The sequence below is a fragment of the Bos mutus genome, chromosome 16, assembly GCF_027580195.1.
Source record: "Bos mutus isolate GX-2022 chromosome 16, NWIPB_WYAK_1.1, whole genome shotgun sequence".
NCBI classification, from domain to species: Eukaryota; Metazoa; Chordata; class Mammalia; order Artiodactyla; family Bovidae; genus Bos; species Bos mutus.
In genome coordinates, this window is record NC_091632.1 from 50,261,357 (window position 1) to 50,287,073 (window position 25,717).

The following is a 25,717-nucleotide window of genomic DNA, read 5'->3' on the forward strand; positions in this document are numbered from 1 at the left end:
TGGCACAATGGTTAAAATAATAAACTGAACCTGGGATGCTTGTCTCAGTGGACTTCCAGCTTCCTTTCATTTCTAAAGAGCCCCTTAGGAAGCTAATGCTTAGACCGGTCTCTGGTATCTAAGCTTACATAGGGGATTCTTGAAGACTGAAAAAGCTTCAATACTCAAAGCCCTCTGGTGTATTTCTGAATAATTAATGTCATTTCAAAATAACTACTTTCAGAAATCAGGCACTGAAGTGGGTGAAATATGGGAATATTTCTTTGGAATTTTTTAAATAATTTTAAGAAAATTTATTTTTGTATCTAAATCTAGTGATAAGTGGTAAGGTATAAAAATGAAGGTATGACCATACCTCATTATTCTGTTAATATAGTAAGGATGCCAGACAGATGTATCATCACGGTGTGGGAGCCTAAGGACTAGGCAGTAGATGGCAGAGGGCATTACACGTCAAGAGGACATTCCAGACATCCATTCTTACATGAATACTGCTGTTCTTCACCAATGTGGCAGATAAAGATTTTTTTAAAACTTTGCTTTTAAGTAAATTTGATGTGCCCCTTGGTTATTTTGAAAAGGCAGTTATCCTTTTGAAGCACATATAATATGTACCACTCAGTTCAGTTCAGTTCAGTCGCTCAGTCGTGTCCGACTCTTTGCGACCCCATGAACCGCAGCACGCCAGGCCTCCCTGTCCATCACCAACTCCCGGAGTCCACCCAAACCCATACCACTAGCTGGCAACAGATTCACTTGAAATGTTCAAAACGTATCTTCCCAATAAGACACAAATGACAGTACCATTACCAAGTAGGCACTCAGTAAAAATGGTCAAATATGTACTATTTTACAGATATAATGAAGTATACATTACTGTTGGATTTAAGAAATAATACAATTGCATTTACATTGGCCTAGAAAAGAACTATTTCTAGTGATTCAAAGGAGAATTTATTTTCAACAAAACTAACCTGTGTTGTAACACTACTGTAATATTGTTTGCTAAAAGCAGAATTTAATGTCTTGGAATCCATTCCTGCTGGGGCAAAAGGAGCATACTATTGAGAACTATTACTGACACAGTGCTCACTTAAGTGTCTTAAAGAGTTGCAAAACAGAAGCTGGAATTCTTGGTTTCACTGTTGACATTTTATTTAAAAGAACTTAAAAATCACTTATTTCTTCTCATGACATAATGCATTTTTATTACCTGTAGCAGAAGGCAAACCTGAGTTCAGGATAACTTGGGATACCTGAAGGATTCTTTGATGAAGAACAGCACTATTAAAAGTAATGGAGAAAACAACTCCCTAAATTCAATCAGTATGGCTGATATGTAACTGCAAAACAATGTCCTAAGGGACAAATAAGTGGAGATTTAAGAATCAGGCAGCAAATGGAGCTGACAGTAAGAGATACACACATTCCTGGAAATTAAAAATTCAGACTTGACTCTGGGAGAATTAACATTTTGAATATATGTTAATTATTGGGTCAAACAAATACATTATTGAAAATGATCTGTCCTTCTGTAACACTGTACCAGTTTTAAAAATTCAATTTGCAACATATTGTACCTCAGTTAAAATGATCCCTTATTCTTTTTTTTTTAATTTTATTTTTAAACTTTACATAATTGTATTAGTTTTGCCAAATATCAAAATGAATCCGCCACAGGTATTCTTATACAAAGCAATTCTAGGTTTTTAAAGTGTTCAACCTCAGGATATTTTTTAAAGATCCAATTCAAACTTTTCTTTCTCTTCTTGGGTACTTGCCAATTGATTTAACTTCTGATCCTTTCAGCTTGGCTGACCTACTCATCTACTAAATGCTACACACAAACTGAAAGAAGTTGTCTGTGGCTGGAATTCTTCTCCCCTTTTTTTGAAGGAGTTGGCTTTTTTGATATAATCTCTTGTTTACTGGCTGTGCTGGGTCTTTACTGCTGTGAGGACTTTTCTCTAGTTGGGATGAGCAGGGGCTATTTTTTACTTGTGGTGCTTGGGCTTTTCACTAAAGCAGCTTCTCTTGCTGCTGCGCACAAGCTACAGAGTGTGCAGGCTTTAACAGTTGTGGTTCCCAGGCTCCAGAGTACAGGCTCAACAGTCGTGGTGTACGGGCTTAATTGCTCCGCACTAAGTAATTGAACTCCGAACCCGGGATCAAATCCAAGTCTTTGGCATTGGCAGATGGATTCTTCACCACTGAGCCACCAGGGAAGTTCCTGGAATTCACTACATTCACTCTCCTCTATAATATTTACTCATTTGATTTCTACTCAATCTTAATTGTTGTCTATAGATTGTTAATTAAGTAATCCTACTTTTGTGTATGTTATGAATGACCTCTGCATGTCAAGAGGCACAAGGAAGTCTACTGTGGCAGAGGGGAGAGAAATATACCAGGACAGCCTGGAATTGTGGAAAGTGGTTAGCTTAGGTAGAAATTATAGATTATGGTAAAAATCTCTGGTTCAATTCTAAACATAAGTGGTAGTTACTGGAGTGTTTCAAACATGAAAGTGGCTTGTTATGCTCTAGATTTTTAAAAACCCACTCAAACTTTATATCCTTCATAAAAAATTGGACTAAGTGTGAAATGATAAACTATAAAACTCCTAAAAGATAACATAAAAGAAAATTTAGGTGATCTTGGGTTTGGGGATGACTTTTTAATTCAACAGCAAAGGCACAATTCATGAAAGAAATAATTGATAAGTTGAAGTTCATAAAAATTAAAAACTTCTGCTCTATGAAAGATACTGTTAAGGAAACAAGAAGATAAGTCACAGACTAGGAAAAATATTTGCAAAATACAGATCCGATAAAGGATTATTATCTAAAATATACAGAGACTCTTAAAATTCAATGATAAGAAAATGAACAACATGGTTAAAAAATGGGTAAAAGATTTGAACAGGCAACTCACTGATGAAGATATACAGATGGAAAATAAGCATATGAAAAGATGCTTCACATCATGTGTCATTAGGAAATTGTAAATTAAAGAAACAATGAAATACCATTACATCACCTATTAGAAAGACCAAAAACAATGGCAATTCCAGATGCCTACGAGAATGTGAGACAACAGGAACTCTCATTTGTTGCTGATGGAAGTGTAAAATGGTACAGTCACTTTGAAAGATAGTTTGGTGGTTTCTTACAAACTAAATATACCTCTAATCACACGATCCAGCAATTGTACTCTTTAGTATTTATCCAAAAGAATTGAAAAGTTAGATCCTCACAAAAACCTGCATGTGGATGGTTTATTTATAATTGCCAAACTTGGGAGTACTCAAGATGTCCTTCATTAGGTGAATGGATACATAAACTGTGGTATAGGTATGCAGTGGAATATTTTTTAGCACTAAAAACAAATAAGATGTTAAACATGAAAAGACATGAAGGAAACTGACATGCCTCTTACTTAGTGAAAGAAGTCAATCTGAAAAGGCTACACATAGTATCATTCCAACTATATGAGATTCTGGAATATTGCTGTTGTAAACTTGCTCAGTCATGTCCAAATCTTTGCAACCCTGGCTGCAGCACACCAGGTTTCCCTGTCATAACCTTGGAGACAGTTTAAAAAAAAAAAAAATCAGTGGTTGCCAGGGGTTGGGAATAAGGAGTAAGAACAGGGGGAGCTAGAGGATTTGGGGGAGCAGTGAAATTACTCTGTATGATACTATAATGCTGGATATGTGTCATTATACATTTGTTCAAACCCACAGAATGTAAAATACCAAGAGTGAACCTTAATGTAAACTATAGATTCTGGGTGACAGTGCTGTGTAGTTTCACTTATAACAAAGTACCATTCTGGGGATGTTGATAATGGGGGGAGGCTGTGTGTGGGAAGGGAAGAGGGGGTACAGGAACTACCTATACTTTTTGCTTAATTTTTCTGTGAACCTAGAACTGCTCTACGAAAGTCTACTTAAAAAAACAAACAAACAAATTGGGAATTGTGAGTCCTTTGGGAACTGATCATCAGGATGGGGATAGAACAAAAGTGGAAGCAAGGACACCAGTCACAGGGCTACTGTAATCATCTAGGCAAGAAATGATGCTGAGGGCATCTGCACATCAGCATTAAAGATCGTGGGTATTGTGTTTGGGAAACATTTTGAAGCCAGGATCAGTAAAATTTGCTGATGTGTTGGGTTAGGGAGCTAAAAGGAAGAGAATTGTCAATGATGACTTCTAGGTTTTGGCAACTGAGTTGCCATCAGCTGAGATGAGGAAGCCTGGGACGGAAATAAATGGAAGTGAAGACATGAGTCAGGGATAACTCTGATATTGTATTTACATGTGATTTTTAATATTTACTGAATTTTCCAATTGGAATGCAGCTCCTTATGCAGTGATTATCAAGTCATGAGACTTCGCAGAGATGCAGTGGTAAAGAAACTATCTGCCAATGCAGGAGACGTAGGATAAGTGGGTGGGTTTGATCCCTGTGTTGGGAAGATCCCCTGGAAGAGGAAATGGCAACCCGCTCCAGTTTTCTGGCCTGGAAAATTCCATGGACAGAGGAGTCTGGCTGACTACAGACCATGGGGTCGCAAAAAGTTGGACATGACTGAGCACACATGCATTCATTGAGTAATGGCACAGATTATTTCCAACATAAATGTTTGTACAATAACCTGCCTCTGACCCAACCTTTTGTGTCTTTGCCTTTTTGCATCATCATTGCTGATATAAGCGTATCACTGAATGTGCAAGATTATTATCTAATGGTCAATTACCAAGAGGGTGGTAGAGCAGCCTCCTTATTCAGAGTATTGGCTATACTTCCTTAAATTATTCTTCACATTCTCCTAATCTGCTCTGGTTGAAATAATACCCTTCCATTTAACATCCATGAATGGTCTGTTCACCCTTCAATGATATTTCTATTTTATATACTAGCTGTTGTGGTGTTGACACAGACTGTTACAGTTCTCAACAAGCTACCAAGAGGAGTCTAACACATAAGTCTGCCTAGAGCTTCTCTGTGATCAATGGCATTGCTCACGTTTCAGGTTCAGTTTTAAAATACTGAAAGTATTCCCAGCTAGAATTATTCAGGAATAAAAAAATCACCAAGAGTTAGTTGTTGTACTTACCTTGGATAAAATATTGAATATGAGCTCCTTGAAGAGACAAAGCCTGAGGCGCATGTGCATGGACCCTTTTGTTCTGTTGCACCTGGTCTGCCACGTACACAAGTGACTGATCTCCAACACTTTCTATGATTCTTTCCTTACAAAAATCTGGTTGTAATTTGGGGACATGCAAAGATTTTTCAAAGGGGAGATTTAAAAAGTCCCTCTTGGATTTAGCATACAAGCTCCAACTTGCCATACCCAGAGGAGCCCTGGGTTGGCTTCTAGGATACTTCCATAAGCATCAGTGACATGGCTTTTGGTTCACACTGCGTTGTTGTCTCTCTGGGATCTCATTCATGGAAGGTGAGCAGCAGCATACAGTCTTGGAATCCCTGATCCTCAGACTGAATATCATCAAATGACTTAGAAGTTTTGATTTTAACTCTTTGACTCTGTTTACTGAATGGAAGAATGAAGGAATGAAACCTAGGCTAGCTCTCTGATGGCAACAAAAATTTCCTACAGCATAAAAATTGAGAACCCAAAAAGTAGGAAAATGTGACCAAATTGGTGACAGAAATTTTTAATTCTGTAAATATTACTATTGCTAGTACTGGTGATTTAATGGTGTAATGTAAAAGGTGAAGAAGAACCAAATAAAATTTCCATTAGTATAAATAACTCTCAGTAAGTTCAAAATGCTTATAATGATTATTATAATAGATAACACGAGACAATGATAAAATGACAAGTTCATAAAAATCATATTGGAACATATGATGAATTACATATATTGAATGTAATAGTGCCTTGAATTACAATAGTGATTTGAACTCAAAATCCTTTAATTCCAAAGGATATAAGAGGCTCCAAAGTAATACGTTCCACAGTGGAGAGGTGTACCTCCCTTTTACAGGCCAGTAATGTGCCCTGTGATTTCTTAGGAAGGAATGATGCTAAAGCTGAAACTCCAGTACTTTGGCCACCTCATGCTAAGAGTTGACTCATTGGAAAAGACTCTGATGCTGGGAGGGATTGGGGGCAGGAGGAAAAGGGGACAACAGAGGATGAGATGGCTGGATGGCATCACTGACTCGATGGACGTGAGTCTCAATGAACTCTGGGAGTTGGTGATGGACAGGGAGGCCTGGCGTGCTGCGATTCATTGGGTCGCAAAGAGTCGGACACGACTGAGTGACTGATCTGATCTGATTTGATCTGAATGTGCTAAAATGTCCTAATGATACATGATGTTGAACACCTTTTCGTATACCTACTTGCCATCTGTGTATCTTCTTTGGTGAGGTGTCTATACAGATCTTTTGTCCATTCTTAATTGGTTGGTTTCTCACTGTTGAGTTTTAAGAATTCTTTGTATATTCTGGATACTAGTCAATTTTCAGTTACTTATTTATTTTGATATTATGGTCCCAGTCTGTGATTTGTCCTCTCATTCTTATAACAGTGTTTTTCACAGACCCCAAAGATTTAATTTTAATAAACTGACTTATCAAATTTTTCTTTTATGCCTTTAGTGTTGAATCTAAAAACATATCACCAAACCAAGGGTCATCCAAATTGTCTCATATGTTATTCTCTAAGAATTTACAATTTAGCATTTTACATTTAGGTGAATGATCCATTTTGAGGTAATTTTTTAAAAAGTTATAAGGTCTATATCTAGATTCATGTTTTTCTTCCGTTTTTTTGAATGTGGGTCTTCGGTTCTTTCAGCAACATTCTTGGGGAAGACTATTCTTTCTCCATTGACTTGTTTCACCCTTTGTCAAATATAATTCTGGGCTATCTATTCAACTGATGTATTTACGTATTTTCTTATCAGTACTATACTGTTTTAATCATAGTAGCTTATATGCAGAGTACGTCATGCAGAATGCTGGGCTGGATGAAGCTCAAGTTGGAATCAAGATTTCTGGGAGAAATACCAGTGACCTCAGATATGCAGATGACACCACCCTAATGGCAGAAAGCGAAGAGGAACTAAAGAACCTCTTAATGAAGGTGAAAGAGGAAAGCAAAAAACTGGCTTAAAACTCAACATTCAAAACCCTAAGATCATGGTGTCCATTCCCATCTGTGCGTGTGTGTGTGTGTGTGTGTGTGTGTGTGTCAATCGCTTAGTCATGTCCAACTCTTTGTGACCCTATGGACTCTAACCTGTTAAGCTCCTCTGTCCGTGGAATTTTCCAGGCAAGAACATTGAAGTGGGTTGTCATTCCCTTCTCCAGGGGATCTTCCTGACCCAGGGACTGAACCCAAGTCTCCCACATTGCAGTCTATTCTCTACCATCTGAGCCACCAGGGAATCTGATCCCATCACTTCATAGCAAATAGATGGGGAAAAATGGCAACAGTGACAGACTTTGTTTTCTTGGGTTCCAAAATCACTGTGGATGGTGACTGCAACCATGACATTAAAAGACACTTGCTCCTTGGAAGAAAAGCTGTAACAAACCTAAATAGCATATTAAAAAGCAGAGACATCACTTTGTCTACAGAAGTCCATTTAGATCAAATTGCCAACATCCGCTGGATCATAGAAAAAGCAAGAGAGTTCCAGAAAAACATCTATTTCTGCTTTATTGACTATGCCAAAGCCTTTGACTGTGTGGATCACAATAAACTGTGGAAAATTCTTCAAGAGACGGGAATACCAGACCACCTGATCTGCCTCTTGAGAAATTTGTATGCAGGTCAGGAAGCAACAGTTAGAACTGGACATGGAACAACAGATTGGTTCCAAATAGGAAAAGGAGTTCGTCAAGGCTGTATATTGTCACCCTGTTTATTTAACTTATATGCAGAGTACATCATGAGAAACGCTGGACTGGAAGAAACACAAGCTGGAATCAAGATTGCCGGGAGAAATATCAATAACCTCAGATATGCAGATGACACCACCCTTATGGCAGAAAGTGAAGAGGAACTCAAAAGCCTCTTGATGAAAGTGAAAGAGGAGAGTGAAAAAGTTGGCTTAAAGCTCAACATTCAGAAAACGAAGATCATGGCATCCGGTCCCACCACTTCATGGGAAATAGATGGGGAAACAGTGGAAACAGTGTTAGACTTTATTTTGGGGGGCTCCAAAATCACTGCAGATGGTGACTGCAGCCATGAAATTAAAAGACGCTTACTCCTTGGAGGGAAAGTTATGACCAACCTAGATAGCATATTCAAAAGCAGAGACATTACTTTGCCAACAAAGGTTCATCTAGTCAAGGCTATGGTTTTTCCTGTGGTCATGCATGGATGTGAGAGTTGGACTGTGAAGAAGGCTGAGCGCCAAAGAATTGATGCTTTTGAATTGTGGTGTTGGAGAAGACTCTTGAGAGTCCCTTGGACTGCAAGGAGATCCAACCAGTCCATTCTGAAGGAGATCAGCCCTGGGATTTCTTTGGAAGGACTGATGCTAAAGCTGAAACTCCAGTACTTTGGCCACCTCATGTGAAAAGTTGACTCAATGGAAAAGACTCTGATGTTGGGATGGATTGGGGGCAGGAGGAGAAGGGGATGACAGAGGATGAGATGGCTGGATGGCATCACTGACTCGATGGACGTGAGTCTGAGTGAACTCCAGGAGTTGGTGATGGACAGGGAGGCCTGGCGTGCTGCGATTCATGGGGTCGCAAAGAGTCAGACACGACTGAGCGACTGATCTGATCTGATCTGATCTGATGATTTTTCCAGTAGTCATGTAAGGATGTGAGAGTTGGACCATAAAGAAGGCTGAGTGCCAAAGAAATGATGCTTTCAAATGGTGGTGCTGGAGGAGACTCTTGAAAGTCCTTTGGACTGCAAGGAGATCAAACGAGTCAATCCTAAAGGAAATTAACACTGAATATTCATTGGAAGGATTGATGCTAAAGCTGAAGCTTTGGCCACCTGATGCCAAGAGCTGACCCATTGGAAAAGACCCTGATGCTGAGAAACACTGGGGCAGAAGGAGAAGTGGGCAACAGAGGATGAGATGCTTGGATGGCATGACCTACTCAGTGGATAAGAGTTTGAAGAAACTCCGGGAGATGGTGAAGGGCAGCGAAGCCTGGCATGCAAAGAGTTAGACATGACTGAGTAACTGAACATGAACACAGTCCTCTGACTTTGTGGTTCTTTTTCAGTATTGTGGTGGTTATTCTGTGTCATTTGTCCTTTCCATAAACTTTAGAATTAGTTTGTCAATAGCCACAAAATAATTTGCTGGGATTTTGATTTGGACTGTGTTAAATCTATAGATCTAGTATTGAAGAACTAACATCTTCACAATACTTGTCTTCCTATCTCCATACATGAAATATTCCCTGCATTTATCATGATCTTTATTTTTTTCAGCAAATACTGAAATTGCTTCAGTACTTTCCCCATATTATTCTTGTGTGTTTTGATAGACTTAAAATCTATATGTAATGGCATTTAACTTTTAGTGCTAATGAAATGGTATTGTGTTTCTAATTTCAAATTCCAATTGTTTATTGCTAATATATAAGAAATCAGTTGACTTCTGTGTATTAACTTTATATCCTGCAACTATATTACTGCAGTTTATTAATTTTAAGAGCTTTGTTGCTGTGGTTGTTGATTCCTTGTGATTTTCTACATAGAAAAAAACCATGTTATATGTGAACAAAGACAGTTTTATTTCTTCCTTCCCAATTTCCTTCCCGTTTGCGTATTTTTTTTTTTTACTTTATTTATTTTTAAATTGAAGGATAACTGCTTTACAGAATTTTGTCTTCTGTCAAACATCAACATGAATCGGCCTTAGGTGCACAAATGTCCCCTCCCTCTTGAACCTCTGTCCCATCTGCTTCACCATCGCACCCCTCTAGGTTCATACAGAGCCCCTGTTTGAGTTCCCTGAGACATACAGCACAGTTTGTGCATGTTCAATTACCTTTTCTTGTCATTATATTAACTAGGTCCTTCAGTAAGATGTTGAATAGGAGTGGTGAGAAGGAACATGTTGCCTTGTTCCTGACGTCAGAGAGAAACCATCTATTAATAGTATTTCACCATTAAGTATGATATTAGCTGCAGGTTTTTGGTAAATGTGCTTTATCAATAAGTTGAGGAAGTTCCTCTAGTCCTGAAAGTGAAAGTGAAAGTGAAGTCGCTCAGTCGTGTCTGACTCTTTGTGACCCCGTGGACTGTAGCCCACCAGGCTCTTTCGTCCATGGGATTCTCCAGGCAAGAATACTGGAATGGGTTGCCATTTCCTTCTCCAGGGGATCTTTCCAACCCAGGGATCGAACCTGGGTCTCCCGCATTACAGGCAGACGCTTTAACCGCTGAGCTACCAGGGAAGCCCTTTCTCTATTCCTAGTTTGCTGACAATTTTTATCTTTTATTGAGTGTTGGATTTTGTCACATTTTTTCTGCTTCTATTGTTACGAGTATATGATTTTTAAACTGTTGATTATGGAATGTTGAACTAGCATTGTGTACATGGAATAAATTCCACTTGGTTGTGGTGTATACTTATCATACATTTGTTGGATGTCATATATTCATAATTTATTGAAAATTTTGCAGCTGTGGGTCATGAGAGACATTTGTTTGCCTTTCTTGCAATGACTTTGTGAGGTTTGGGTATTAAAGTAATGCTGGAATCATAGACTGAGTTATTCATAGGAAGTAGGCCCTCTTCTCTTTTCAGGAAAAATAGTAAAAAAAAAAAAAAATTGGTATAATTTCTCCTTTAAATGCATGCTAGAATTCTTCAGTGAATTCATCTGGGATTTTGCTTTCTATTTTGGAAGGTTATTTGTTATATATTTAAATTCTTTTGTTGAATAGATTGTTTAATCTTTAATAATAGATACAACTCTTCATTAATACATGTAGGTATATTCATATCAATTACTTTTTGGGGTAGTTTTGGTAAACTGTGTCTTTCACAAAACTTGTGCATTTCATGTAGGTTTTCATATTCGTGGGCATAGAGTTGTTCACAATATTCATTGCTTATCAAAATAACACCTGTGTGATCAGTGGTAATCATTCCTCTTTTATTTCTGCTATTAGTAACTTGTGTCTGCTCTCTAACTAGAGGGGCTTCCCTGGTGGCTCAGCCTGTAAAGAACCTGCCTGCGATGCAGGAGATCTGGTTTGATCCCTGGGTGGGGAAGATCTCCTGGAGAAGGTAAATGGCTACCCACTCCAGTATTCTTGCTTGGACAGAATTCCATGGACTGAGGAGCAATTTATCAACCTTAATGAACCAGCTCTAAGTATTGTATTTCTCTATCACTTTCCTGTTTTCAATTTAATTGATTTCTGCTCTAAGTTTTATTTCTTTTCTTCTGGGTTTTTCTAGTTTTCTAATATTAAAGTTTAGATTATTGATATTAGGTTTTCCTAACATATGTATCAATGCATATATTTATAAATTGCCAAGTACAACTTTCAATGCATCCACAGATTTTGATAACATGTATTTTCATTTAGCTTGAAATATTTTACAATTGCTCTTGAAACTTCTTTTGGACCTATATATTATCTGGAAATGTGTTGCTTAACTCTAAGTATTTTGTCATTTTCCATCTCTCTTTCCATTACTGGTATCTAGTTAATCCCATTGTGGCCTGGGAATACTTCATATAATTTCCATTAAAATTCTTTTACATTTATTGGGATGAGTTTTGTGGCCCCGAATGTGTTCTTTCTTAGTGTGTTCCATGGGAATTTGAGGAGAAGGTATATTCTGCTGCTATTGGATGAAGCAGCTTATGATATCAATTAAATCCAGTTGATTAATGGCACTCTTCAGTTCAGTTATGTTCTTCTTGATTTTCTGCCTGTTAGATCTGTCATTCAATGACAGAGGTGTGCTGAAGACTACAGCTATAATGGTGTATTTGTCTATTTCTCCTTGCAGTTCTATCAGTTTCGGTCTCATATTTTGATGCTCTATTGTGCACACACATTAAGGATTGTTACGTCTTCATGAATAATTGATCTCTTTATCATTACATAATGTTGCTCCTCATCTCTGATAATTTTTCTTGATCTGGAGCTGGCTTCATCTGAAATTAATACAGCTACTAATTGACTATGCTAAAGCCTTTGATTGTGTGGATGAAAACGAACTGTGGAAAATTCTTGAAGAGATGGGAATACCAGGCCACCGTACCTGCCTCCTGAGAAACCTGTACGCAGGTTAAGGAGTAACAGTTAGAACTGGACATGGAACAACAGACTGGTTCCAAATAGCAAAAGGAGTACATCAAGGCTGTATATTGTGACCCTGCTTATTTAACTTCTATGCAGAGTACATCATGTGAAATGCTGGGCTGGATGAAGCACAAGCTGGAATCAAGATTGCTGGGAGGAACATCAACAACCTCAGATATGCAGATGACACCACCCTTATGGCAGAAAGTGAAAAGGAACTAAAGAGCAACTTGATGAAAGCGAAAGAGGAGAGTGAAAAAGCTGGCTTAGAACTCAACATTCAAAAAACAAAGATAATGGCATCTGGTCTCATCACTTCATGGCAAATAGATGGGGAAACAATGGAAACCATGACAGACTTTATTTTCTTGGGCTCCAAAATCACTGCACCCAGGGACCACAGCCATGAAATTAAGACACTTACTTCTTGGAAGAAAAGCTATGACAAACTTAGTGTATTAAAAAATAGAGATATCACTTTGCCTACAAAAGTCTGTATAGTCAAAGCTATGGTTTTTCAAGTAGTCATGTATGGGTGTAAGATTTGGACCATAAAGAAGGCTGAGCGCTGATTAAATGATGCCTTGATCTTTGGCCAAAGAAATGATGCCTTCAAACTGTTGGAGAAGACTCTGAGAGTCCCTTGGACAGTAAGGAAATCAAACCAGTCAATCCTAAAGGAAATCAATCCTGAATATTCATTGGAATGACTTATGCTGAAGCTGAAGTTCCAATACTTTGGCCACCTGATGAGAAGAGCCGACTCATTGGAAAACCCCCTGAAGCTGAGAAAGACTGAAGGCAGGAGAAGGGGATAACAACAAAGAACAAGATGGTTGGATGACATCACTGACTCAATGGACACCAGTTTGAGCAAGTTATAGGAGATGCTGAAAGACAGCGAAGCTTGGCATACTGCAGTCCATGGTGTCACAAAGAGTCAGACACGGCTGAACAACTGAACAACAACTCCACCTATCTTTTGACTAGTGTTCAGTTCAGTTCAGTTCAGTCGCTCAGTCGTGTCTGACTCTTTGCGACCCCATGAATCACAGCACGCCAGGCCTCCCTGTCCATCACCAACTCCTGGAGTTCACTCAGACTCACGTCCATCAAGTCGGTGATGCCATCCAGCCATCTCATCTTCTGTCATCCCCTTCTCCTCCTGCCCCCAATCCCTCCCAGCATCAGAGTCTTTTCCAATGAGTCAACTCTTCGCATGAGGTGGCCAAAGTACTGGAGTTTCAACTTTAGCATCATTCCTTCCAAAGAACACCCAGGGCTGATCTCCTTCAGAATGGACTGGTTGGATCTCCTTGCAGTCCAAGGGACTCTCAAGAGTCTTCTCCAACACCACAGTTCAAAAGCATCAATTCTTTGGCGCTCAGCCTTCTTCACAGTCCAACTCTCACATCCATACATGACCACAGGAAAAACCATAGCCTTGACTAGACGGACCTTTGTTGACAAAGTAATGTCTCTGCTTTTCAATATGCTATCTAGGTTTACTAGTGGTAGCATCCCTTTACTTTCTCCATAGCTTTACTTTACTTTTAATCTGTACCTCTGTCTTTATACTTAACTGAGTTTCTTAATATATAATTAGGTTTTAGGTTTTCATTCACTCTGATAGTCTCTCCCTTTTAACTGGTGTATTTAGGCCACCACTGTTTAAAGAGATCATAATATAGCTGGATTAATACCTGCCATATCTTTTTCATAGTTTTCTATTCGTTGCCATTGCTCTGATTCTTTTCCTTTTATTTTTTCTATTTTTCTACCTTCTATGTTTTCAGTTGAGAATTTTTGCTATTCCTTTTGTTTGCCTTTCTTAACATATTAATTCTATTTCATTTTAAACTTTCCTCAGTGGTTGCCTTTTGGTTTGCAATACATACTTACATCTAATCAGACTCCTCTTTCAAATCACACTATACTACTCCATTCAATTACCTTATAATAGGTTATTCCCAATGCCTTCTCCTTTCTGTACCCTTTAACACTGCTATCATCATTTGAACGATAATTAAAAATAAAAAAATAGACCTGAGTTTCTGACCTATGGTATTTCCTTCTTTCTAAAGATATTCCACATTTCTTGCAAGTCCCCTGATGACAGAGTTCCTCAATTTTTATTTATCTGAGAAAGTGTTTATTTCTCCTGCACTTATAAAGGATAATTTTGCTGGATAGAATTCGAAAGTTTTTTTTTTTCTTTCAACACAAAATATTTCACTCTGCTCTCCTGCTTGCATGATTTCTAAAAGTCTGATGCAACCATTAATCTTTTTCCTCCCTATGTAAAGTGTTTCTTTTTCCTCTGGCTTCTCTGAAGATTTGTCCTCTTTCTGAAATTTAAATGTGTTATGTCTAGGTTTGGATGTTTTGATATTTAGTCTGGTGGTGTTCTCTAAGCTTCCTGGCTCTCGGTTAATTTTCAGAAATGATGGCTCATCACTGCTTCAAATATTTCTTCTCTTCTTGCTCTCTTGTTTGTCTTTCTGGTATTCCTATTATATGTATGTGACACCTTTAATAATTATTTCACAGCTCTTGTCTTTTTCATCCTTTTTCTCTTTGCATTTTGGCTTTGGAAATTTCTATTGACATTTTTTCAAGCTCACTGATTATTTGCTTGGCCATGTCCAGTCTATTTATGAGCATATCAAGTGTATTTTTCATTTAATGTTAAGGCATTTTTTATTCTAACATTTTCCTCTGATTCTTTCTTAGAGTTTCTATATTTATGTTTATACCTCTATTCTTTATTCCTTTATGTTGTTCATTTCCTCTATTAGAAGGCTTAGCACATTTTTCATACATGTTTCAAATCCTTAGTTTGATAGTTTCGACATCTCTGCCATATTTGAGTCTGATTCCGATGCTTAATGTGTCTGTTTGAGCTGCTTTTTTTTCTTCCCTTTTACTCTATGTGAATTTTTTGTTGAAAGCCAGTTATCATGTATCGGGTAAAGGCCCTGAGGCAAACAGGTGTTTATTGTGTGGTTTGCACATCTAGCTAGAGAAGAAGCTGTATTTACTGCTTTCTTTTGTTATAGCAGAGATAAACTTTCCTCTGCTTTCCTTGTTTGTGTCTCCCCAGTTGTCTTCAGGTTTCCCTTAGGCTTTTTAAAACACAAACATTATTTATTTATTTATTTTTGGTTTTGCTGGGTCTTCATTGCTGCAAGGGCTTTTCTCTAACCTGGCAAGGCAAGCGGTGGGGGGCCGGGGGCTACTCTTTGTTGAGGTACACAGGCCTTTCATTGCAGTGGCTTCTCTAGGGCTCCTGGGCTTCAGTAGTTGCAGTTCCTGGGCTCTAGAGCACAGGCTTAATAGCTGTGGCACATGGGATCGGCATGTGGGATCTTCCTGATCAGGGATCAAACACATGTCTCCTGCACTGGCAGATGGATTCTTATCCACTAAGCCACCAGGGAAACCTCTGTCTCAGTTCAGTTCAGTCGCTCAGTCGTGTCCAATTCTTTGCGACCCCATGGACCGCAGCATGCCAGGCCTCTCTGTCCCTCACCAACTCCCAGAGTTTACCCAAACTCATGTCCATTGAGTCGGTGATGCCATCCAACCAGCTCATCCTCTGTCATCCCCTTCTCTTCCTGCCTTCAATCTTTCCCAGCATCAGGGTCTTTTTCAATGAATCAGCTCTTCGCATCAGGTGGCCAAAGTATTGGAGTTTCAGCTTTAGCATCAGTCCTTCCAATGAACACCCAGGACTGATCTCCTTTAGGATGGACTGGTTGGATATCCCTGCAGTCCAAGGGACTCTCAAGAGTCTTCTCCAACACCACAGTTCAAAAGCATCAATTTTTCGGCGCTCAGCTTTCTTCACAGTCCAACTCTCACATCCATACATGACCACTGGAAAAACCATAGCTTTGACTAGATGGACCTTTGTCAGCAAAGTAATTTCTCTGCTTTTTAATATGCTGTCTAAGTTGGTCATAACTTTCCCTCCAAGGAGTAAGTGTCTTTTAATTTCATAGCTGCAGTCACCATCTGCAGTGATTTTAAAGCCCCCAAAATAGAATCCCTCCTTAAGGCTTCCTAAATAAGGCTTGAGATGTGCAGTTTTTTCCTTTGCAGTTCCCTGTTGTTGTTTAGTCTCTCTTAATGTTGTGGCTGGCGCAGAGGGAGTGGAAACATTCTATAGTTCTAGGGTTAGGTGCCATTCTTTTCGTGAGCCTGTGCTCTGGGGCTGTAACCTTTACAAATTTCTCTCCAATTTTTTTTTTTCCACCTCACTTGGGTGAGACCAGGATTAGAGTCTGGTATTTCCTTTTCTTTGTGTTGGTGAAGTTCCTGTACAACTCCGATCAGTTTCTCTTAAAGGCAGATCTAGTTAAGAAGATGAGAATGTTCTGAGAGTATTTGAAAATAGTTCCTTTTTCCCTTCCCCTGAGAGATGTACAAAGGGATTTCTCTTCAAACTTCACTGTGAGAATTTGGTAGAATTCCTGGAGGCAAAACTCACAAGTGTGTGGTGTCGCCTCAAGACTGGGCTCCCTTGGAGTCTTAACTTTCAAGTTAGTCTTCTCTGAACCTCCAGATATTTGTCCATTACAGGTTAAGTTTCTTACCCCAGTATCGGTTCCTTGGAGGTTTCTGCTCTTGGGCTTCTGGTAAATTGTGATTTCCTGTATTCACCTGTCTCTCCAGTTTTGGGCACTTACAGCATTTTACGTAATGACCTCATTCTGAGATGAATGTAAGAAAAATTGTTGATTTTCAGTTTATTCAGCTCTTTTTCTTATTGTGAGACTGAGAGTGATAATTTCCAAGATCTTTCAATGCTGGACTGGAAGTCTTGATTCATTTTTTAAAACTATTATTGATTTTTCTTACTGAATACGTAAACATATTAAATTTTAATTTTAAAACAGATTAGCATAAAAAGATAAAATCAACAGAATTTCAGCATTCATAAATAAACTATTGTTGATATTCATGTATATATCTTTTCAGTCTTCTCTCTACACATCTGCCTGTCCCTCTGTCTTGTCTGTCTATCTACCTACATACCTATCTATCCATCCACCTACCTATCTATTTACTTATGCCTCTTGCAACAACCAAAGAATTAAAATAGACCTTTGGACCTAAGAGTGTGAGATTGTATGCAGATATATGGTCATATTACCTTTTAAAAATTGTTTGAAAATTTAATAGGTAAAAATATAAATGTTTCCCATTACATTTTTTACTTCTTTGATATTTTCTCACTGACGTATGAGTTCTATATATAAATAAGATTACTCCTTTATTATATGTGATAACATATAATATCATTCACCTTGTTTTTCTATTTTATTTTGAGGTCTGCATTGTTTTTGAACCTAAATTAAAGAGACTGAGCTGATGGTTTTGTGTGATAAACAAAAGTCTGGAGTAACTTAAGTTGAATCATGAATATAACAAGTTAGTGAAAATAATAAATTGAAAATCAAAATTATGGATATAATAGTGGAGTGTTAACCCTATGGAAGTTAATTTAGCATCAATATATCATGAAACCCTCTACTGTCATATAGCAGAATACTAATACAGTAATGGGGATAAACAAATTATAACTATATGCAATAACATGAAAGACTCTCAAAGGAAGATGTTGAATATGAGAAGAGTGATATTAATAATTCCATTTATATAAAGGCAGAAATAAGCAAACGTATCTATGGTATGAGAAGTTACCACTGACCTAGGCAGCAGTGACTGGAATGGTCCCTGGTAGGGCTCTGGGATCCTGGTGCCTTTGTTGTTGTTCAGTCACTCAGTTGTGTCTGACTCTTTGTGACCCCATGGACTGCAGCATGCCAGGCTTCCCTGTCCTTCACCATGCCCTGGAGTTTGCTCAAACTCATGTCCATTGAGTCGGTGATGCCGTCCAACCATCTCATCCTCTGTTGTCCCCTTCTTCTCCTGCTTTCAATAGTTTCGGCATCAGGGTCTTTTTCAGTGAGTCAGCTCTTCTCATCAGGTGGCCAAAATATTGGAGCTTCAGCTTCAGCATCAGTCCTTCCAATGAATATTCAGGGTTGATTTCCTTTGGGATTGACTGGTGTGATCTCCGTGCAGTCCAAGAGACTTTCAAGAGTCTTCTCCAACACCACAGTTTGAAGGCCTCAATTCTTTGGCGCTAGGCCTTTTTTATTGTCCAGCTTTCACATTTGTATATGACTACTAGGAAAACCAAAATTTTGACTAAATGGACTTTTGTAGGCAAAATAATGTTTCTGCTTTTTAATATGCTGTCTAGGTTTGTCATTGCTTTGCCAGTCAAGGCTGGTGAACTGGTTCTGTTCAATTCTTGAAAATTCATTGTGCACTTAAGCTTTGTGCAATTTTCTTTAGAAAATTGTGCCATCCTTTAGAAAATTATTATTGAGATATAATTGACATATAACATTATATTCACTTCAGGTGTACAATATAATGATTTAATATATGTATATATTACAAAATAATATTGCAATATATGTATATATTGCAAAACTAGATAATAAGTCTACTTAACGTTTATCACCACACAGTTTAAACTTCTTTCCTCATGATGAGTATTTTTAAAATCTACTGTCTTAGCAACTTTTCAATACACACTTCGGTATTAGTGACTAAGGTCAAGGTGCTATACATCATATCTCCAGGACTTACTTCTTTTAAAACTGGAAGTCTGTCCCTGTTTACCCCCTTCACACCATTTCTCCCAGCATCTCAACCCCCAACCTCTAGCAGCCACCAATCTGTATCTAAGAGTATATTTTTTGGGTTCTACACATAAGTGAAATGATATTGTATTGGTCATTCTCTAACGTATTTCACATGCCCATGCCGTCACAAATGGCAAGATTTTATTCTTTTTATCCAACCCCCAACCTCTAGCAGCCACCAATCTGTATTTAAGAGTATATTTTTTGGTTTCTACACATAAGTGAAATTCTATTGTATTGGTCATTCTCTAACTTATTTCACATGCCCATGCTGTCACAAATGGCAAGATTTTATTTTTTTATGACTGAATTATAAATGTGTTTGTGTATGTATATATGTGTACACAAACACATATGTACATACATAAGGGACAGCTCATTTTATCACACTTTTTATTGTTCTTCACAGATGTCATGTGCATGTCAGTGCTCAGTCATGTCCCACTCTTTATGCACCCTATGGACCATAGCCCCCCAAGCTCCTCTGTCCATGGGATTTTCCAGGCAAGAATAGAATACTGGAGTGGGTTGCCATTTCCTCCTCCAGGGGATCTTCCTGACCCAGGGATTGAACCCACGTACTTCTCTTGCATCTCCTGCATTGGCAGGCAGATTCTTTACCACTGTGCCAGCTGGGGAGCTACAGATACTGCATCATTGTAGAAACTGAAGGGGTCTGTGTCAGCCCTGCGTCAAGCAAATCTATCAGCACCATTATTCCCGCAGTACTTGTGCATTCTGTGTCCCTGAGTAAGTTTGGTAATTCTCACAATATTTCAAACTTTTTCACAGAGTACATCATGAGAAACGCTGGACTGGAAGAAACACAAGCTGGAATCAAGATTGCCGGGAGAAATATCAATAACCTCAGATATGCAGATGATACCACCCTTATGGCAGAAAGTGAAGAGGAACTAAAAAGCCTGTTGATGAAAGTGAAAGTGGAGAGTGAAAAAGTTGGCTTAAAGCTCAACATTCAGAAAACAAAGATCATGGCATCCGGTCCCATCACCTCATGGGAAATAGATGGGGAAACAGTGGAAACAGTGTCAGACTTTATTTTTCTGGGCTCCAAAATCACTACAGATGGTGACTGCAGCCAAGAAATTAGAAGACGCTTACTCCTTGGAAGGAAAGTTATGACCAACCTAGATAGCATATTCAAAAGCAGAGACATTACTTTGCCAACAACGGTTCGTGTAGTCAAGGCTATGGTTTTTCCTGTGGTCATGTATGGATGTGAGAGTTGGACTGTGAAGAAGGCTGAGCGCCGAAGAATTGATGCTTTTGAACTGTGGTGTTGGAGAAGACTCTTGAGAGTCCCTTGGACTGCAAGGAGATCCAACCAGTCCATTCTGAAGGAGATCAGCCCTGGGATTTCTTTGGAAGGAATGATGCTAAAGCTGAAACTTCAGTACTCTGGCCACCTCATGTGAAGAGTTGACTCATTGGAAAAGACTCTGATGCTGGGAGGGATTGGGGGCAAGAAGAGAAGGGGACGACAGAGGATGAGATGGCTGGATGGCATCACTGACTCGATGGACGTGAGTCTCAGTGAACTCCGGAAGTTGGTGATGGACAGGGAGGCCTGGTGTGCTGTGATTCATGGGGTCGCAAAGAGTCAGACACGACTGAGCGACTGATCTGATCTGATCTGATCTGATGGTGATCTGTGATCCTTGACATTACAACTATGACTTGCTGAAGGTTCAGATGATGGTTAGCATTTTTGAGCAAGAAAGTATTTTTAAGTGAAGGCATGGACATTAGTTTTTAGACATAATGCTATTGCACACTTAATAGATCACCATATCATGTAACATGACTTTTATATACACTGGTAAAGCAAACATTCTCTATGACTTATCGTGGTGCTCTAGAACTAAACCTACACTATCCCTGAGGTATCCCTGTGTCCACATTTTCTTTATTCACTCACCCATCAATGAGCACTTAGGTTGCATCTATTGTAAATAATGCTGCATTGAACATGAGGGTGCTTTTTTAAGTTCATGTTTTCATTTATTTTGGTTAAATACCCAAAAGTGGAAATGCTGGATCATATTGCAGTTTTATTTTTAATATTTTGAGAAACCTCCTTACTGTTTCCATAGTGGTTGCACCAATTTACATTCCCACCAGGACAGTGCACAGAATTTTGCTCCATATCCTCACCAACACTTATTATCTCTTATCTTTTTAGAACTGCCATTCTAACTGGTGTGAGGTGCCATTTCATTATGGATTTGATATGCATTTCTAGTATGTATGGTACACTTGAACAAAATTTTTTAAAAATATCTGTATCTTAACCTTATACCAGGTTCCCCTCTATGGTCCTCAACATAAATGTGCCAAGGTGATGCCTGTCATAGTGTATCTGCAAGAATATTTATAATTGTGGCCTTGTGCTTTATAGTTTGTGGTATAAATAATGTTCACCCACAGTACTGTCTTAAAGTATAACCCTAGAGCTCCCACAGGTCACTATGGATTTCCAAGGTGAGAGGAGAGGTGATTCACTCTATACGGCTGACTCTACCTTGCACATATGAATGTGCCCAGGTTCCCTACACTCCATCTCTTTAGATCAACTTTCAAAGTCAGGGTTAACTAACTTGATGGCAGGAGTCCTTTCACAAAGAACACATATATAAAATCATCATATTGTACACTTTAAGTATCTTACAATTTAGTTTGTCAAGTACACCTCATTAAGCTGAAAAAAATGTAACTAACAAACAAAAAACCAAAGTCAGCGCTAAGGATATAAGCTGGCACCACAATAGGGCTGTGAGGAACAAGTTTGGTTCCAGATATCAGGACCATTCTTCTTTGAAAGGCCAATTCACTAGACTACTTTTTTCCCTCCATGATGGTTGTATTTCCTTAGAATCACTTAGATCTAATTCAGTAGGTTATAAAAACTTTGAATCTTATTGAACTTCTCAAACTTATTATGCAAATCTATAACCTCTTCTTCAGACACTTTTAAACCCCAAATTTTAATGGGCTTTGTGCATACACACACATGCTTCACCAGACACTCCACACTAATTTATTCAAATAAAAAAATGATTTACAGGAAATGTATAGAAAATTTCAAACTCTCTGATCTTCAAGAAATTATAATCTGAAAATATTAAAACAAATACTTGGAAGTTAGTGTCAGTTAAACTCTTTAGCACTGTGACAAACATAATTTTTACTGCAATTTAACTAGTTGCTCAATGGAGAAGGAAATAGCAACCCACTCCAGTATCCTTGCCTTGAGAATCTCATGGATGGAGGAGCCTGGTAGGCTACAGACCAGGGGGTCACAAAGAATCGGACACAAATGAGCCACCTGGCACCCAACTAGTTGCTTGAACTCAGTTAATATAGACTAAGATGGTTAAATCATTGCCGACTCAATGGACATGAATTTGAACAAACTCTGGGAGACAGTGGAGGACAGAGGAGCCTTCTGTGCTGCAGTCCATTGGGTCGCAAAGAGCTGGACATAACGTAGCAACTAAACAACAACAAGACTCCATTAGCCCTTGAAGGGGCTTTTATAAAAGTATCAAAACACTAAATACACAAGTCAACCCATATCCCAAATTATCTTTGACATTTGTTACAATTTGGTCTATTTCCCCTACTATTATCTTGAATACAGTAAGTCCCCTACATATAAATGAGTTCCTTCCAAGAACACCTTGGGAAGTCTAATTTTTTTCGTTAAGTCTAACATTGTTAGCCTGTGTACCCAACTAACACCACTGGCTATCTAGTACTGTGCTGTAACAGGTTTACAATAATTTTCACACAAATAATACATAAAAACAAAAAATAAAGAAAACATTTTTAATCTTACAATACAGTATCTTGAAAGGTTCAGGAGTACCGTACAACTGGCATACAGGGGCTGGCATCAAGTGAACAGGTAAGAAGAGTTACTGACTGGAGGAGAGAGAGGAAGTGGGAGATGGTAGAGCTGAAGGACTGTCAGCAATAAGAGATGGAGGGCAAGCTGAAATTTCATTCATGCCTAAATTTGATGGCAAAAATTCTGGTTCCTTGTTGGATTCAATTCTATCTTCTTGAAAAAATGATCCAGGGATGTCTGAGTAGTAGCCCTTTTTTTCTCATCATAGATGACATAGTAGCACTGGATTTTATTCTGAACGGCTGCTACAACCTTCATATACCATTCTGTGTTTGGGTCCTGTGCCTCAAAAGCTAACCTTGCCTTCTCAAATAAAGAAAATCCCCTTGCCATTTCCTGTGCTGTAAATCTCTTGTTCACTAGTTACTTCTTCTTTCTCTTGTCCCTCTTTGTCCTTTCTCTGGGCTCCAATTCCATCAGGTTTTCATTAGTAAGCTCCCTGTGCTGCACAGCCAGGAGTTCAATGAAGTTGTCCTCTTATAGATCGACTAATAGCTTGAAGTAAATATACTATACTACTGAACTCTATACATTACTGTACAGTAAAGCACACAAAAACATAACCACTTGCAGAGGATGCATGCACGTGACAATGTACGCCAGACAAGTGAACTAACTTATGTGTGCGGACACGAGGGTGCACGTTCTCAAGTCTGCAACTTGAAGGTTCATGCGTAGGCACTTACTGTAGTTAGTGTTTGACAATTCTGTCTGGAGTCCTTAATAACTGAAGAGTCCTTCTCAGTGTTATGACTTTAACTTTTTTTGGGGGGGAGGAAACATGGACGTACTTAGGGAAGCTAAATTTATTTTTAAAAGGTATTAAATGCAATAAATGAGTATACTGTGTTAAGTGATTTCATTAAAAAAATCACATTACATATATTTTCTACATCTCTAACTATAAACTCATAATATTTTACAATATTCTACTTTAAGTATACTTTAAAGATTCTGAGCTTCTTTTTGAGATTTCTCCTTCCTGACTATATTTCTCGCTAATTATTTCCAACCTATTTTAATTAAATAAATGACAGCATCAAACCAGATCAAATCAAAGCAAACCAAACAAAATGCAGTATAGTGTATCACCTTGACTTAAACTAGTAAAAGCTTTATCAGGATTAATTGTTCTCTGCTAAGGTTAAAGAGTAGGATTATGCAAGAGGAAATAAAATGAAACAAATCAACAAACAGTACTGCTAGGATAACTCCATTTTTGTCTTTGAGAACAAAGATACTTAATATATTCATAAATCTAAAGCAATACAGGAAAAATATAACTATATAGCTTAAAAGTGTTTTAATTAAATTGTGTTATAAGTCTGTGAAATTTGAATAGAGTCTTTTATTCCAATGAGAATATTAATTTCTATACTTTAAAAACACGCAGTAGTGTGTTCATAATTTTGTAATAAGAGTTTTTTAAAACCAAAATAAAAATAAGGACATTTTTGGAGGTATAGTTATCTTAGAAAGTTCTTCTTCTTATTGTTTAATTAACACTACAGCCAGTGAATAGAAATATAGCTTGTGTATTTTGCTGGGGAGATAGCCATTAAAAACTCTTTTAGGAGTGTCCTGCTTAACAATCCTGCCAGCATCATCTCTGTCAATTAATCCTCAGTAGGCACTCAGAATTCTAAAATCCAGACACAGGGCAGGACCTGTGTGACTGATACGGCCTCCAGACAAGTGTCATCACTTCACACACACCTGGAACCACTTCAAAAACATTTCTTCCAACGGGATACACAGTTGTAATATAAAACATACATAACTGAAGGTAGGGTTGGGTTAGGCGCATTACATTCTCAGAATCATGCAGGTAACCCAAAGCTCTGGTTTTTTTCCCCTCTAGAAAACAAACAGTAAGCAAGAATTGCATAACATGTTCATTTTAAGAGATACAAAGCCAAGCAGAGGCATCCACAAATTGAATAAGGGAAATGGAACTAACAGCTTCAGGGTGGTTTCTGCCTCCAGGTGCTCTTTGGGAGGACTTTCTAAATGAACATCTAGTGAGGGGCACAGCAGGGGCCCCCTGGAGAACATTCATGAGTGCCTTGCTCTGAGGAGAAACAGGACTGGAGCCTACTCACAATGGTTACAGGGCACATAGAAGGCACGGGACTGGCTGAGTAATTCCTGGGCGACTGAACAGGCAAGTGTGTTGAGGTGGGATCAATTTACATAATCTGAGAGCATTTTTTGCTGTGGAATAGATGTGGGCGGAGAAGGGGATCCGACATGGAGCAAGTCCTCTTGAGTTGCCAAGAGTCATCAGATTTAAACTAAGCTAAGACTAGAGATGGGCCCTCAGATGTTCAGGAGCATAAAGTGGACGAACATGAGGGCATAACTTATTAACCAGTTTCTAGAGATGGCTTAAAACAAGCAAAAATCCTACTTCATATCCTTGCAATACTTATGCATGTGACCTCACAATCTTTTTCACACCATGAGCAATAAAACTCAAGCTGAATTTTGAGTAGGAAAGACAGTTAAGTTTCAATTCTAATTTTTTGTGAATTCAAAAAAATTCCATATGAAATCTGACAGTTGAATTAATATCTAGAATTTAAATATATATAAAATTTAAATTTTAATCATATATATATATATATATATATATATATAGACATATACAAACCTTTGGAAAACAGACCTATTTTGGCCCATTCCCACAGGTAGCTGAGAGGAAAATTTTAAGATAGTCTCAAAGAATCTTGATTCATCTCTTGCTGTGATCCTGTTATTTAA

General features: G+C 38.3%; 1 protein-coding gene and 1 non-coding gene across 2 annotated transcripts in view; both read right to left on the reverse strand.

Annotated features, from left to right (window-relative positions):
* RGS7 (regulator of G protein signaling 7) overlaps positions 1-25,717 on the reverse strand; it is a 486,897-nt gene that overhangs the window by 40,805 nt on the left and 420,375 nt on the right.
* TRNAY-GUA (transfer RNA tyrosine (anticodon GUA)) lies at positions 10,357-10,428 on the reverse strand. The gene has a single exon. It is a non-coding gene; the product is annotated as a tRNA-Tyr (tRNA).